At 37.6% G+C, this 7,044-nt stretch overlaps 1 pseudogene; it reads right to left on the bottom strand.

The window, feature by feature from the left end:
* Window positions 1-2,583: 2,583 nt before the first annotated feature.
* On the bottom strand, window positions 2,584-7,044 carry LOC101687593 (annotated as a pseudogene).

Raw genomic sequence — 7,044 nt, 5'->3', positions numbered from 1 at the left:
TGTACTCTGTCCCTGGGGCTAATTCTCATGATAAGAATAATACGAATGATTCACTTTAGGTGTATGATACTCATGATTGCCCTGGAAGAAGTTCAAGAAGGTGAACTGGCATGTCTCATGCACTCCAGGCCTAGTAATCACCCAAGACTCATTACAGTATGAGAATGAGTGATGCAGGGGCACCTGGATGGCTCAGTGGGTTAAGCCTCTGCCTTCAGCTCAGGTCATCATCTCAAAGTCCTGGGATTGAGCTCCACATCCAGCTCTCTGGAGCCTGCTTCCCCTCTCTCTCTGCCTGCCTCTCTGCCCACTTGTGATCTCTCCCTCTCTGTCAAATAAATAAATAAAATCTTTTTAAAAAAAAAAAGAGAGAGAGAGAGAATGGGTGATGCATTCTCACTTCATTTGAAATATTTGTGCTGTCAGTTTCATTTTCAATTTACATGTTTTGTAAATAGTTATTTACTAACTCATGGGTTTCAGCCACTGTGCTAAACACCACAAAAGATTGGAAGAGTACTAGGACTTCTAAAGTATAATTTATGTATAAGCTAAAAGTAAGTATTACACAAGAGCATTTGTGACCTAAAAGAATAAAGGAAATATACAATACCTCAAACAATACCTCTTTAAGGTAATCTGGAAATACATCAAGGAAGCTGTAACATTTAAGATAGATCTTAAAGAAAGGACCCATTTCAATTATAAGTGAAGGTGGGTGCAATTCAGAAAGGATTCTTTGCAGAAAGACCTGTATCAACAGAACTGTGTACTTAAGAAGAAAGAGTCCAGAAGAATTTCAGTTAACTCATTTCAGCATAGCACAGAATCCATTAGGAGTGTTTTAGGAGACTTCAGAGTGAAATCAAGGTTTTGGGGGGATGAATCTCATGTAATGCCAGGGAGAACAAGTGTATATGTCCACAAACATACACAGATATTAAAGATGGGAATAAAATGACTTTAGGACTGAAGTCATTAACACTAGGGCAATTATAACTGCAAAAATTGTTTAAAACTAGTCAACACAAGAGCATCAAAGTGACTCAGTCAGTTGGGTTTCTGACTCTTGATCTCACCTGAGATTTTGATCTCAGGGTCATTAGATCAGTCCCTGTGTTGGGTCCCACACTAGGTGTGGAGACTTCTTTAAGACAACAACAACAACAGTAACAACTACAGTAGCATCTGGGTGGCTCAGTTGGTTAAGCTCATTTGATTCTGCCATTGGCTCAGATCATCATCCCAGAGTCCTGGATTGTTGGGCCCCAAGAGGCTAAGATGGCCCCGGGTGGCCTTCTCTTCCAGATCGGGAACCCACATGGCCGACCACAAAGGCGCCAAAGTGGCGGTTCGGTTTCCCATCAGTTTCGTTTCCCGCCAGCCTCCACCCCCTGCAGGGCGTGTCTCTCCCAACTCCCGCTGACAGGGCACATCCCCATTGGCCCCCACTTTGCTGACCTCACTTCCTTTCCCTCACCCCATATAAGCCGCTGCCCTGCTCAATAAAGCGAGATCCTGCTTCGACAGACCTTCCGAGCCTGGTGTCGTTCCTCTGCACGTTCTGGGTTCCCGACACTCGCCATCCCGCTCAGCCCCTAGTGGGGGTCTCCGGCCGGCCCGGCGATGCGCCCCACACTGGATTATAGCCTTACATTGGGTTCCCTGCTGGGTGGAGAGTCCACTTCTCCCTCTGCCCATCTCTGCCACTCCTGTGTGCTCTCTCTTCCTAAAATAAATAAATAAAATCTTTAAAATTTACTTATAAAAACAACAACTTACTAATCAGCACATAGCAAATATATAATCTGCCAGGGTTATATACAATCTATATAATATGTATGTAGGTATCTTTGTATATCATTCATTTTATACATACACATATATGAGTACAATATGCATATAGATATATACAGTTCTAGGTACATATGCCATATATAATAATCTGGTAGATATGACAATCCATAAAAAGTTGCTGAAGTGGGATATTATTTAGTCAATGTTTTGGAAGTAAGAATATCAATAGGATGTAGAAGAAGCAAGAAAACTACAGCAAATGGCAGAAATGAGCAGTCTTAGTGTGAAGACCTCAGTTATAACAGTAGAATGGTGTAGGTAATCAGTGGTGAGAGAGGAAGGGCAGAGGTGAACCTAAAATCTGATCACTCATTATACTTTTTGGTCTCTGTTCACTCAAATACAACCCTGACTCCAATGTGGAATGAATGTAATGTGAGTCTTTGCGCTACATAGCTGTATGGTTGTCAGATATATCATATTCAAATTCTTTTTTAAAGTAATTACCCTATTTCAATGCTTAATACATTTATGAAGCCACACTGAAACACGCAATCATGTGAAATATTTTGTTTCCTTTTAAATTATCTTTACGTCATGAACACTTGATTAAGATTCCCTCTATCTTTGACTTCATATACATATATTTGTTTTGTAATCTCACCTTAAGTCATTTAAACATTAGGACAATTACAGCTGCAAAAAATGAACACTAATCAACACCTAGTAAGAATGAAATCTGTACAATTTGTCATTCTAGTGAAATGAGAAATAATAATGTGAATTCTAAGAATTTCTCTTCAATATTTTCCTCAAAGAATCTATGACTTTCTTATTTCTCAAACTGTAGATAATTGGATTTAACAAGGGAATTATGATAGTGTAAAATAAAGAGTCCATCATATCTTGGTCTTCTGATTGTATAGATATGGGGCACACATACATGTAGACAAGAGCGCCGTAGTATAAGGAGACAGATAAGAGATGGGCTCCACAGGTAGAGAAGGCTTTCTTTATGTCTTGTAGACTTCTTTTTTTTTTTTAAAGATTTTATTTATTTATTTATTTGACAGAGAGAAATCACAAGTAGATGGAGAGGCAGGCAGAGAGAGAGAGAGAGGGAAGCAGGCTCCCTGCTGAGCAGAGAGCACGATGCGGGACTCGATCCCAGGAACCTGAGATCATGACCTGAGCCGAAGGCAGCGGCTTAACCCACTGAGCCACCCAGGCGCCCGAGACTTCTTTTTTAAGACTGTAGAGAGAGCTAGTGTGTAGGAGATAAGAACTATCAGAATGGTGAACATTTGTATTGACCCAGCAAAAACAAATACTGTCAGATAATTGACAGAAGGGCCAGTGCAAGAAATCTTAAGTAATGGTATAATGTCACAGTAAAAGTGATGTATTATGATGGAATTGCAGAAGGTTAATCTGAATAAGAAAGAAATATGAATTATGGCATGATGTAGGCCACATAAAGTGACAAAACTAACAAGCGGATGCACAGTGTCTTGGACATAATCACTGGATAATGTAATGGTTTGCAAAAGGCCAAATAGCGATCATATGCCATTGTTGCCAGCAGAAAGCATTCCACTGTAATACTTACTGCAAAGGAAAAAAAATTGTATCATGCATTCTGAAAGAGATATCATTTTGATCTGCCAAAAAAGTTGACCAGCATCTTGGGGGATACTGTGGATGATATCCAAGCATCCACAAATGCCCAGCTCCCAGGAAATAAGTACATAGGGATGTGAAGCTGAGAGTCATCCCATATGAGAGCAATTAGGCCAGAACTTTAGGAACAAGGGGATTTGCCACTGCGGTTCATATGTGAGTCCTGTGAGAATCAAATCTGTCAGCAACGTTACATTTCCAAGTCCTTTTCTATGTTCCTTTTCCATATCCTCACTGGATAATGAGTTGCCTGAAATGAAATTTAGTAAATTGGAAAAAGTCTCTCAATTTATAACAAGAAAATATAGAAAGTAGAGTTGAAATAAAATTATGCACATCAGAACACCATCTCAATTTTGTTTATTGCCTCTCTATTGATTGGAAACTATTGTATGGTCTTTGAAATAAGTGGAATTATTTCAATTTTTAAAATGTGTAACAATGAACAGAATTGGAAAAATGAAGGACATTGTAGTACATCCTAAATTTATGGGACAGGATCTGCATAATTTGGAAATTTTATGTTTGGAATGTGGATGTAGGGTAAAGGGAAAAGAATCTTGAAGGGCTTCAGTAATAAAATGAGTTAAATGGCATATGGAGGATCATGAACATTTTTCATTAGGGAATAAGCATGCACTGAAACTAAGAGAAAAGAGTAGTAATGGTAGATACTTTCTAAAATGAATATATGGAGGTGTAGGAAATAGACTGCAGAGAGTTTGAAATTAGGATCAGGAATATTAGTAAAAAAGTTACTACTACTCAATGTTGTCAAACGAGAACCTATAGAAAAATGTCAAATCTATATTTTGCATTAAATGTCCTCCAGATCACACATTCTGGGGAAAGTTTTATGCAAAATATAGATTTGAAGTTTCAATGTAGACATTGATTTAGTGAGTCAATTATTAAGGCTAATAATCTGTATTCTCTTTGAACTTGAAGTGAACCAAGCACATGTGACATGGCTAATCTGTTTGTGAAATGACATTGAGATTGGTGGGAAGATGAAGAGACAGAAGGAAAGTGTTCAGAAGATAGATGCAGTGCCTCTATGACATATTACAGGGTTGGTCAGTGAAGAATAGAATCATCATTTGGCAACTGGGTAGATTTTCATCAAAATTTGATTGAGAACTCAGATGTAGTGGCCAGTTTGTGGGCATCAGTGCGTGTGTACTTTGTAGTTTGAGTCTACTGCAGATCATGAATTGAAAATCATTGGGTAGACTGAAGGCATAGTTATGTATGACCTATCTATTGGAGAATACATAAAGTGAAGAGAGTGGTGAATAACTGAATTGACAATGTATACTAAAGTGAAGTGAAGTTATATATCTCCTTTAGATAGCCAAACTGATCCTCCTTTCTACCACACAATTTTGATGCTAGCAAACTCTAACACCCATTGTGGGACCCAAGAGTGCTATGGTTGGCTTTCCTAGCTCCCTGACATCTAAAGTGAGGGGACATGATGTAGGTTTGACAACTCTACATCAGTCACACTAGAGTTGACATTTGGAATGAGGGGGGAAAAGGGACAAGGACAAAAGATAATCTGAATTGCAAAGGCAGCCAAGGCACAATATGAAGGCTCCAGCAAATGCACCCTGCATCCACACCAGTGATTCTGTCCATGTGAACAGTGGAATTCTCACATAGCAGTGGTGACAACAGCCCTCATGGAGTCAATGTTGGAATATAATTTTTGCTATTGGCAGATGACCATGCTTGCTTCTGTTCCTGCCCATTTTTTCTCAGAAGATTCCTTTAATTTACCAGCATTTCCATGTAAGATTCCATTCCAAAAAATTAATTTCTTGTTGAAACTAATAGTTCTGACTGGCAGAGAATAAAGACAAGGAGAGACCAGGAAAGGATACTGAGCAGATTGATCAAGATAAATGTAATGAACACAAAGAGAGGAAGATAGTCAAGAACGTCAAAGAAAATTATGGTGCCAATCACTAAAATAAATGCTCTGGCAGGATAAGGAGTGAACAACTGTGATTAAGCATGGAAGCTGAGAAATGGCTCTAGTGAGACCAATTTCTGTCATGTGATGCAGTAGAGGCCAGAGCATAATGAGCAGTGAGTGGGAAACAACTGCACAACAGTGAGAAGGGAAGCAAGATTAAAATATTCAAAGAATTTGGACAAGAGTTGTTATAAGTCTACTGTGGGTGGACAAATAAAACATTTTTCCTTGATATTGCTTTATTAAAATTTTTCAAAAGAGAGAAATGGAGAGAAAGCCATAAAAAGAAGAAAGAAGACTGCATAAGAAGTTTGGGTGGGTGAAGATCACAACATGCAGGAACAGAAATAAGCAGAGAATAATACACACATGGTTAGTAAGTGTAGGAAATACAAGCAGAAAAGAAAGATTAAGAATCTATCAGGGGTGACCGGGTGAGTCAGTGGGTTAAGAGGCAGACTTTTGATTTCACTTCAGGTCATGATCTCAGATTCCTGGGATTAAGCCACACATTGGACTATGCACTCAGTGGGGCATCTGCTTGAGAATTCTCTCTCTCTCTTTCACTCTGCCCTTTTACCTACTTGCACTCTCTCTCTCTTTTCCTAAAATAAAGAAATAAATCTTTAAAAGAAAAAAAGAATGTATCAGAGAAAGACTATAGACAACAAAAATGTAAAGGCCCAGGGTTTAGGGACAAATGTTTATTATAACCCTGGGTGTTGTTTAAAGTTGTCAACAATAGGAATCTTTTCTTTCCTTATTTTATTCCAATTTCCAAATTTATTTTTCTATGGAATATCTGTATGTAACAGATTTTCTGGTAAAATTTTACATCACAAACTTTGCTCATAAATATATTAGCACTGCCTGAAAGGTTTTTCATATTTAAAAGTTGCTTCACATTTGCTATAACAGTGATTAGGACTGACTTTTTCTAGAAATCCTTATGGTTTTATTTGAGAACACCTTTTCTCTACCAGTGTTTTCACAGAATAAAATTGTGGCAGAATGGAGTAGAATACAAGTGATATAAATAACAAAGCTACTAATTTCACATGATAAAGGTATTTTTATTGGGAAAAAAAACTCCTTTCTAGGCAATTCCAAATCACTAAATAATGAAAAAATCTCAAATTCAGTTTGTGTGGGTACTTATTAAGCTATAAATGCTGGAAAGAGAAGTGAAGAAGCACCTACTGCCTATTTCCTGCTACATGTATATAAATAGTCAATGAAATGCTTGTCAGAAGTGGGAGATAGCATAGAGTTAATACACAATTGACCTACATTAAATGTCTGAATGAGAAAATGTGATCAGTTAAATGTAATGGAGCTTTTAATCAGAATAAGCAAAAAGACTACCGATGTAGGAATCATTATGAAATGCTATTTAAATGTAGTTTAAATTGTTTAACACTCTAGTTAATGAATACTTATAAATTCCTTAGAGATATGTTAAGAAATAATAAAACATTGTTAAAGGAAGTAATTCAGTCTTACATCTATGTTGCTTACTAGAGGAGAGTCATTAAGATTTAATATGTAAATTATTCAGTATTTGTTTTCCATTACTCACCTGGCAT

The sequence above is a fragment of the Mustela putorius genome, unplaced genomic scaffold (assembly GCF_011764305.1).
Source record: "Mustela putorius furo isolate JIRA1106 unplaced genomic scaffold, ASM1176430v1.1 tig00003834_pilon_pilon_pilon, whole genome shotgun sequence".
Taxonomy (NCBI): Eukaryota; Metazoa; Chordata; class Mammalia; order Carnivora; family Mustelidae; genus Mustela; species Mustela putorius.
The sequence above is the reverse complement of the archived record's forward strand: the minus strand, read 5'-3'. Positions and strand labels throughout refer to the sequence as shown.